The following is a 10,267-nucleotide window of genomic DNA, read 5'->3' as shown; positions in this document are numbered from 1 at the left end:
TGTCTCTGTGGCGCAATCAGTTAGTGTGTACGGCTGTTAACTAAAAGGTTGGTGGTTCAATCCCACCCAGGGATGTAATTGATCTTGTTATCAGATTTTGGTGATCTTTAAGTAGACAAGTCAAAATTTCAAACCCCCTCTTATGGTGTAGGGTACCTGGCCTTCTCTGATGTAATCAGAGTTAGATTTGATTCATTGATTTTATAAAAACAGCGAGGAAGCACAATTTAGCAGTGGTTTGCAGAGAAAAAAAATATGCTGGCAGAAAAATCCAATTGAGTGATTAAACAGCTCTTCATTTTCTGGCTTTATTTTTTGCTAACAAATTTGTTCTCTGAAAAGTGTCCACAAAGCCAAGTCTCTGATTAACACCTTTGTAAGGATGGTTTTTCACCTATTACTAAATTAAACTTGCTTCATTGGAAAGGCAGCAAGATGCATCCTCATTTCAATGTCTACTGAAATAATACAAGTTGACACCAGGAAACATTAACGCCACTGCATCCTTGCTGCTTTCTCATGTGGAAGTCTGTTTAATGCGAAAACAAGGTGATATCTAATTATCACACAGGTAAGGAATTAAGAAAATCTTTATTTAAGGGTGAAGATGTTTCTCACAAAATCGTTGCCCCAATGCATCATTGAAATTCAAGCTGGAAAGATGATTTTAATATATCACTTGTACATTTTGTATTGCTCTTCTGGTGACAATGTAGTTTGTTTTTGTCAATTACCATTTTAATAATAGGGTAAAGAAAATTAAGTGGATTTTTGAAAGAAAACAATACTGTCAATATACTATTAAAACAAATTAAAATGGTAAAAGTTATTGTACTTTAAGTAAAAATAAAAGAGCCAAAATATGAATTCCAGTTTTGGATTACTTTAATTAACAAAAAAAAAGCATATAGCAGAGGATAGTTTCAATCTGCCTACCTCTGGGTTATGGGCCCAGCATGCTTCCATTGCTGTACTCTGCTGCACATGTAAGTGCAAGAGATCCTGAAGCACTCACTCATCATGGGAAAGTACCAATGTGTTTCTTCGTTGGTTGATGGAAGAAACATCTTACAAAAACTCTCCAGATTATTGACTTTTTTAAGTTTTTCTAGGAAACGTTTTAGATGAATGCTTATTAGCATTTGTCAGTATGTACTTTTGCAAAGTGTCTCTGTGGCGCAATCAGTTAGTGTGTACGGCTATTAACCAAAAGGTTAGTGGTTCAATCCCACCCAGGGACGCAATTGACCTTGTGATCAGATTTTGGTGATCTTTAAGTAGACAAGTCAAATTTCATACTCCCTGTTATTGTGTAGGGTACCTGGCCTTCTCTGATGTAATCAGAGTTAGATTTGATTCAGTGATTTTATAAAAAAAGCTAGGAAGCACAATTTAGCAGTGGGTTGCAGAGAAAAAAAATATGCTGGCAGAAAAATCCAATTGAGTGATTAAACAGCTCTTTATTTTCTGGCTTTATTTTTATGCTAACAAATTTGTTCTCTGAAAAGTGTCCACAAAGCCAAGTCTCTGATTAACACCTTTGTAAGGATGGTTTTTCACCTATTACTAAATTAAACTTGCTTCATTGGAAAGGCAGCAAGATGCATCCTCATTTCAATGTCTACTGAAATAATACAGGTTGACACCAGGAAACATTAACGCCACTGCATCCTTGCTGCTTTCTCATGTGGAAGTCTGTTTAATGTGAAAACAAGGTGATATCTAATTAGCACACAGGTAAGGAATTAAGAAAATCTTTATTTAAGGGTGAAGATGTTTCTCACAAAATCGTTGCCCCAATGCATCATTGAAATTCAAGCTGGAAAGATGATTTTAATATATCACTTGTACATTTTGTATTGCTCTTCTGGTGACAATGTAGTTTGTTTTTGTCAATTACCATTTTAATAATAGGGTAAAGAAAATTAAGTGGATTTTTGAAAGAAAACAATACTGTCAATATACTATTAAAACAAATTAAAATGGTAAAAGTTATTGTACTTTAAGTAAAAATAAAAGAGCCAAAATATCAATCCCAGTTTTGGATTACTTTAATTAAAAAAAAAAAAGCATACAGCAGAGGATAGTTTCAATCTGCCTACCTCTGGGTTATGAGCCCAGCATGCTTCCATTGCTGTACTTTGCTGCACATGTAAGTGCAAGAGATCCTGAAGCACTCACTCATCATGGGAAAGTACCAATGTGTTTCTTCGTTGGTTGATGGAAGAAACATCTTACAAAAACTCTCCAGATTATTGACTTTTTAAAGTTTTTCTAGGAAACGTTTTAGATGAATGCTTATTAGCCTTTGTCAGTATGCACTTTCGCAAAGTGTCTCTGTGGCGCAATCAGTTAGTGTGTACGGCTGTTAACTAAAAGGTTGGTGGTTCAATCCCACCCAGGGATGTAATTGATCTTGTTATCAGATTTTGGTGATCTTTAAGTAGACAAGTCAAAATTTCAAACCCCCTCTTATGGTGTAGGGTACCTGGCCTTCTCTGATGTAATCAGAGTTAGATTTGATTCATTGATTTTATAAAAACAGCGAGGAAGCACAATTTAGCAGTGGTTTGCAGAGAAAAAAAATATGCTGGCAGAAAAATCCAATTGAGTGATTAAACAGCTCTTCATTTTCTGGCTTTATTTTTTGCTAACAAATTTGTTCTCTGAAAAGTGTCCACAAAGCCAAGTCTCTGATTAACACCTTTGTAAGGATGGTTTTTCACCTATTACTAAATTAAACTTGCTTCATTGGAAAGGCAGCAAGATGCATCCTCATTTCAATGTCTACTGAAATAATACAAGTTGACACCAGGAAACATTAACGCCACTGCATCCTTGCTGCTTTCTCATGTGGAAGTCTGTTTAATGCGAAAACAAGGTGATATCTAATTATCACACAGGTAAGGAATTAAGAAAATCTTTATTTAAGGGTGAAGATGTTTCTCACAAAATCGTTGCCCCAATGCATCATTGAAATTCAAGCTGGAAAGATGATTTTAATATATCACTTGTACATTTTGTATTGCTCTTCTGGTGACAATGTAGTTTGTTTTTGTCAATTACCATTTTAATAATAGGGTAAAGAAAATTAAGTGGATTTTTGAAAGAAAACAATACTGTCAATATACTATTAAAACAAATTAAAATGGTAAAAGTTATTGTACTTTAAGTAAAAATAAAAGAGCCAAAATATGAATTCCAGTTTTGGATTACTTTAATTAACAAAAAAAAAGCATATAGCAGAGGATAGTTTCAATCTGCCTACCTCTGGGTTATGGGCCCAGCATGCTTCCATTGCTGTACTCTGCTGCACATGTAAGTGCAAGAGATCCTGAAGCACTCACTCATCATGGGAAAGTACCAATGTGTTTCTTCGTTGGTTGATGGAAGAAACATCTTACAAAAACTCTCCAGATTATTAACTTTTTAAAGTTTTTCTAGGAAACGTTTTAGATGAATGCTTATTAGCCCTTGTCAGTATATACTTTTGCAATGTGTCTCTGTGGCGCAATCAGTTAGTGTGTACGGCTATTAACCAAAAGGTTGGTGGTTCAATCCCACCCAGGTACGTAATTGACCTTGTTATCAGATTTTGGTGATCTTTAAGTAGACAAGTCAAAATTTCAAACCCCCTGTTATTGTGTAGGGTACCTGGCCTTCTCTGATGTAATCAGAGTTAGATTTGATTCTGTGATTTTATAAAAAACTGCTAGGAAGCACAATTTAGCAGTTGGTTGCAGAGAAAAAAAATATGCTGGCAGAAAAATCAAATTCAGTGATTAAACAGCTCTTCATTTTCTGGCTTTATTTTTATGCTAACAAATTTGTTCTCTGAAAAGTGTCCACAAAGCCAAGTCTCTGATTAACACCTTTGTAGGGATGGTTTTTCACCTATTACTAAATTAAACTTGCTTCATTGGAAAGGCAGCAAGATGCATCCTCATTTCAATGTCTACTGAAATAATACAGGTTGACACCAGGAAACATTAACGCCACTGCATCCTTGCTGCTTTCTCATGTGGAAGTCTGTTTAATGTGAAAACAAGGTGATATCTAATTAGCACACAGGTAAGGAATTACGAAAATCTTTATTTAAGGGTGAAGATGTTTCTCACAAAATTGTTGCCCCAATGCATCATTGAAATTCAAGCTGGAAAGATGATTTTAATATATCACTTGTACATTTTGTATTGCTCTTCTGGTGACAATGTAGTTTTTTTTGTCAATTACCATTTTAATAACAGGGTAAAGAAAATTAAGTGGATTTTTGAAAGAAAACTATACTGTCAATATACTATTAAAACAAATTAAAATGGTAAAAGTTATTGTACTTTAAGTAAAAATAAAAGAGCAAAAATATCAATCCCAGTTTTGATTACTTAAATTAACAAAAAAAATGCATATAGCAAAGGATAGTTTCAATCTGCCTACCTCTGGGTTATGGGTCCAGCATGCTTCCATTGCAGTACTCTGCTGCACATGTAAGTGCAAGAGATCCTGAAGCACTCACTCATCATGGGAAAGTACCAATGTGTTTATTCGTTAGTTGATGGAAGAAACATCTTACAAAAACTCTCCAGATTATTGATTTTTTAATGTTTTTCTAGGAAACGTTCTAGATGTATGCTTATTAGCCTTTGTCAGTAGGCACTTTTTGCAAAGTGTCTCTGTGGCGCAATCGGTTAGTGTGTTCGGCTATTAACCGAAAGGTTGGTGGTTCAATCCCACCCAGGGACCTAATTAAACTTGTGATCAGATTTTGGTGATATTTAAGTAGACAAGTCAAAATTTCAAACCCCCTCTTATGGTGTAGGGTACATGGCCTTCTCTGATGTAATCAGAGTTAGATTTGATTCAGTGATTTTATAAAAAACAGCTAGGAAGCACAATTTAGCAGTGGGTTGCAGAGAAAAAAAATATGCTAGCAAAAAAAATCCAATTGAGTGATTAAACAGCTCTTCATTTTCTGGCTTTATTTTTATGCTAACAAATTTGTTCTCTGAAAAGTGTCCACAAAGCCAAGTCTCTGATTAACACCGTTGTAGGGATGGTTTTTCACCTATTACTAAATTAAACTTGCTTCATTGGAAAGGCAGCAAGATGCATCCTCATTTCAATGTCTACTGAAATAATACAGGTTGACACCAGGAAACATTAACGCCACTGCATCCTTGCTGCTTTCTCATGTGGAAGTCTGTTTAATGTGAAAACAAGGTGATATCTAATTATCACACAGGTAAGGAATTAAGAAAATCTTTATTTAAGGGTGAAGATGTTTCTCACAAAATCGTTGCCCCAATGCATCATTGAAATTCAAGCTGGAAAGATGATTTTAATATATCACTTGTACATTTTGTATTGCTCTTCTGGTGACAATGTAGTTTGTTTTTGTCAATTACCATTTTAATAATAGGGTAAAGAAAATGAAGTGGATTTTTGAAAGAAAACAATACTGTCAATATACTATTAAAACAAATTAAAATGGTAAAAGTTATTGTACTTTAAGTAAAAATAAAAGAGACAAAATATCAATCCCAGTTTTGGATTACTTTAATTAACAAAAAAAAAATGCATATAGCAGAGGATAGTTTCAATCTACCTATCTCTGGGTTATGGGCCCAGCATGCTTCCATTGCAGTACTCTGCTGCACATGTAAGTGCAAGAGATCCTGAAGCACTCACTCATCATGGGAAAGTACCAATGTGTTTCTTCATTGGTTGATGGAAGAAACATCTTACAAAAACTCTCCAGATTATTGACTTTTTAAAGTTTTTCTAGGAAACGTTCTTGATGAATGCTTATTAGCCTTTGTCAGTATGTACTTTTTGCAAAGTGTCTCTGTGGTGCAATTGGTTAGTGTGTAAGGCTATTAACCAAAAGGTTGGTGGTTCAATCCCACCCAGGAACGTAATTGACCTTGTGATCAGATTTTGGTGATATTTAAGTAGACAAGTCAAAATTTCAAACCCCCTCTTATTGTGTAGGGTACCTGGCCTTCTCTGATGTAATCAGAGTTAGATTTGATTCAGTGATTTTATAAAAAACAGCTAGGAAGCACAATTTAGCAGTGGGTTGCAGAGAAAAAAAATATGCTGGCAAAAAAAATCCAATTGAGTGATTAAACAGCTCTTCATTTTCTGGCTTTATTTTTATGCTAACAAATTTGTTCTCTGAAAAGTGTCCACAAAGCCAAGTCTCTGATTAACACCTTTGTAGGGATGGTTTTTCACCTATTACTAAATTAAACTTGCTTCATTGGAAAGGCAGCAAGATGCATCCTCATTTCAATGTCTACTGAAATAATACAAGTTGACACCAGGAAACATTAACGCCACTGCATCCTTGCTGCTTTCTCATGTGGAAGTCTGTTTAATGCGAAAACAAGGTGATATCTAATTAGCACACAGGTAAGGAATTAAGAAAATCTTTATTTAAGGGTGAAGATGTTTCTCACAAAATCGTTGCCCCAATGCATCATTGAAATTCAAGCTGGAAAGATGATTTTAATATATCACTTGTACATTTTGTATTGCTCTTCTGGTGACAATGTAGTTTGTTTTTGTCAATTACCATTTTAATAATAGGGTAAAGAAAATTAAGTGGATTTTTGAAAGAAAACAATACTGTCAATATACTATTAAAACAAATTAAAATGGTAAAAGTTATTGTACTTTAAGTAAAAATAAAAGAGCCAAAATATCAATCCCAGTTTTGGATTACTTTAATTAAAAAAAAAAAGCATACAGCAGAGGATAGTTTCAATCTGCCTACCTCTGGGTTATGAACCCAGCATGCTTCCATTGCTGTACTTTGCTGCACATGTAAGTGCAAGAGATCCTGAAGCACTCACTCATCATGGGAAAGTACCAATGTGTTTCTTCGTTGGTTGATGGAAGAAACATCTTACAAAAACTCTCCAGATTATTGACTTTTTAAAGTTTTTCTAGGAAACGTTTTAGATGAATGCTTATTAGCCTTTGTCAGTATGCACTTTCGCAAAGTGTCTCTGTGGCGCAATCAGTTAGTGTGTACGGCTATTAACTAAAAGGTTGGTGGTTCAATCCCACCCAGGGATGTAATTGATCTTGTTATCAGCTTTTGGTGATCTTTAAGTAGACAAGTCAAAATTTCAAACCCCCTCTTATGGTGTAGGGTACCTGGCCTTCTCTGATGTAATCATAGTTAGATTTGATTCATTGATTTTATAAAAACAGCGAGGAAGCACAATTTAGCAGTGGTTTGCAGAGAAAAAAAATATGCTGGCAGAAAAATCCAATTGAGTGATTAAACAGCTCTTCATTTTCTGGCTTTATTTTTATGCTAACAAATTTGTTCTCTGAAAAGTGTCCACAAAGCCAAGTCTCTGATTAACACCTTTGTAAGGATGGTTTTTCACCTATTACTAAATTAAACTTGCTTCATTGGAAAGGCAGCAAGATGCATCCTCATTTCAATGTCTACTGAAATAATACAAGTTGACACCAGGAAACATTAACGCCACTGCATCCTTGCTGCTTTCTCATGTGGAAGTCTGTTTAATGCGAAAACAAGGTGATATCTAATTATCACACAGGTAAGGAATTAAGAAAATCTTTATTTAAGGGTGAAGATGTTTCTCACAAAATCGTTGCCCCAATGCATCATTGAAATTCAAGCTGGAAAGATGATTTTAATATATCACTTGTACATTTTGTATTGCTCTTCTGGTGACAATGTAGTTTGTTTTTGTCAATTACCATTTTAATAATAGGGTAAAGAAAATGAAGTGGATTTTTGAAAGAAAACAATACTGTCAATATACTATTAAAACAAATTAAAATGGTAAAAGTTATTGTACTTTAAGTAAAAATAAAAGAGCCAAAATATCAATCCCAGTTTTGGATTACTTTAATTAACAAAAAAAAAGCATATAGCAGAGGATAGTTTCAATCTGCCTACCTCTGGGTTATGGGCCCAGCATGCTTCCATTGCTGTACTCTGCTGCACATGTAAGTGCAAGAGATCCTGAAGCACTCACTCATCATGGGAAAGTACCAATGTGTTTCTTCGTTGGTTGATGGAAGAAACATCTTACAAAAACTCTCCAGATTATTAACTTTTTAAAGTTTTTCTAGGAAACGTTTTAGATGAATGCTTATTAGCCCTTGTCAGTATATACTTCTGCAATGTGTCTCTGTGGCGCAATCAGTTAGTGTGTACGGCTATTAACCAAAAGGTTGGTGGTTCAATCCCACCCAGGTACGTAATTGACCTTGTTATCAGATTTTGGTGATCTTTAAGTAGACAAGTCAAAATTTCAAACCCCCTGTTATGGTGTAGGGTACCTGGCCTTCTCTGATGTAATCAGAGTTAGATTTGATTCAGTGATTTATAAAAACATCTAGGAAGCACAATTTAGCAGTGGGTTGTAGAGAAAAAGAAATATGCTGGCAGAAAAATCCAATTGAGTGATTAAACAGCTCTTCATTTTCTGGCTTTATTTTTATGCTAACAAATTTGTTCTCTGAAAAGTGTCCACAAAGCAAAGTCTCTGATTAACACCTTTGTAGGGATGGTTTTTCACCTATTACTAAATTAAACTTGCTTCATTGGAAAGGCAGCAAGATGCATCCTCATTTCAATGTCTACTGAAATAATACAAGTTGACACCAGGAAACATTAACGCCACTGCATCCTTGCTGCTTTCTCATGTGGAAGTCTGTTTAATGTGAAAACAAGGTGATATCTAATTAGCACACAGGTAAGGAATTAAGAAAATCTTTATTTAAGGGTGAAGATGTTTCTCACAAAATCGTTGCCCCAATGCATCATTGAAATTCAAGCTGGAAAGATGATTTTAATATATCACTTGTACATTTTGTATTGCTCTTCTGGTGACAATGTAGTTTGTTTTTGTCAATTACCATTTTAATAATAGGGTAAAGAAAATGAAGTGGATTTTTGAAAGAAAACAATACTGTCAATATACTATTAAAACAAATTAAAATGGTAAAAGTTATTGTACTTTAAGTAAAAATAAAAGAGCCAAAATATCAATCCCAGTTTTGGATTACTTTAATTAAAAAAAAAAAGCATACAGCAGAGGATAGTTTCAATCTGCCTACCTCTGGGTTATGAACCCAGCATGCTTCCATTGCTGTACTTTGCTGCACATGTAAGTGCAAGAGATCCTGAAGCACTCACTCATCATGGGAAAGTACCAATGTGTTTCTTCGTTGGTTGATGGAAGAAACATCTTACAAAAACTCTCCAGATTATTGACTTTTTAAAGTTTTTCTAGGAAACGTTTTAGATGAATGCTTATTAGCCTTTGTCAGTATGCACTTTCGCAAAGTGTCTCTGTGGCGCAATCAGTTAGTGTGTACGGCTATTAACTAAAAGGTTGGTGGTTCAATCCCACCCAGGGATGTAATTGATCTTGTTATCAGCTTTTGGTGATCTTTAAGTAGACAAGTCAAAATTTCAAACCCCCTCTTATGGTGTAGGGCAGGCCTGGCCAACCTGTGGCTCTCCAGATGTTGTGAAACTACACATCCCAGCATGCCTTGCCACAGTTTTAGCATTCTCTAATAACAAATCTGTGGCAAAGCATGATGGGACTTGTAGTTTTACAACAGCTGGAGAGCCACAGGTTGGCCAGGCCTGGTGTAGGGTACCTGGCCTTCTCTGATGTAATCAGAGTTAGATTTGATTCATTGATTTTATAAAAACAGCGAGGAAGCACAATTTAGCAGTGGTTTGCAGAGAAAAAAAATATGCTGGCAGAAAAATCCAATTGAGTGATTAAACAGCTCTTCATTTTCTGGCTTTATTTTTATGCTAACAAATTTGTTCTCTGAAAAGTGTCCACAAAGCCAAGTCTCTGATTAACACCTTTGTAAGGATGGTTTTTCACCTATTACTAAATTAAACTTGCTTCATTGGAAAGGCAGCAAGATGCATCCTCATTTCAATGTCTACTGAAATAATACAAGTTGACACCAGGAAACATTAACGCCACTGCATCCTTGCTGCTTTCTCATGTGGAAGTCTGTTTAATGCGAAAACAAGGTGATATCTAATTATCACACAGGTAAGGAATTAAGAAAATCTTTATTTAAGGGTGAAGATGTTTCTCACAAAATCGTTGCCCCAATGCATCATTGAAATTCAAGCTGGAAAGATGATTTTAATATATCACTTGTACATTTTGTATTGCTCTTCTGGTGACAATGTAGTTTGTTTTTGTCAATTACCATTTTAATAATAGGGTAAAGAAAATGA

At 35.0% G+C, this 10,267-nt stretch overlaps 1 non-coding gene across 1 annotated transcript; it reads left to right on the top strand.

The window, feature by feature from the left end:
• The first annotated feature begins 4,666 nt into the window (after nucleotides 1–4,666).
• TRNAN-AUU (transfer RNA asparagine (anticodon AUU)) lies at nucleotides 4,667–4,740 on the top strand. Its single transcript has one exon. It is a non-coding gene; the product is annotated as a tRNA-Asn (tRNA).
• Nucleotides 4,741–10,267: the final 5,527 nt, after the last annotated feature.

Source organism: Pseudophryne corroboree, unplaced genomic scaffold (genome assembly GCF_028390025.1).
Source record: "Pseudophryne corroboree isolate aPseCor3 unplaced genomic scaffold, aPseCor3.hap2 scaffold_651, whole genome shotgun sequence".
NCBI classification, from domain to species: Eukaryota; Metazoa; Chordata; class Amphibia; order Anura; family Myobatrachidae; genus Pseudophryne; species Pseudophryne corroboree.
This window is presented reverse-complemented; position numbering and strand designations above follow the sequence as displayed.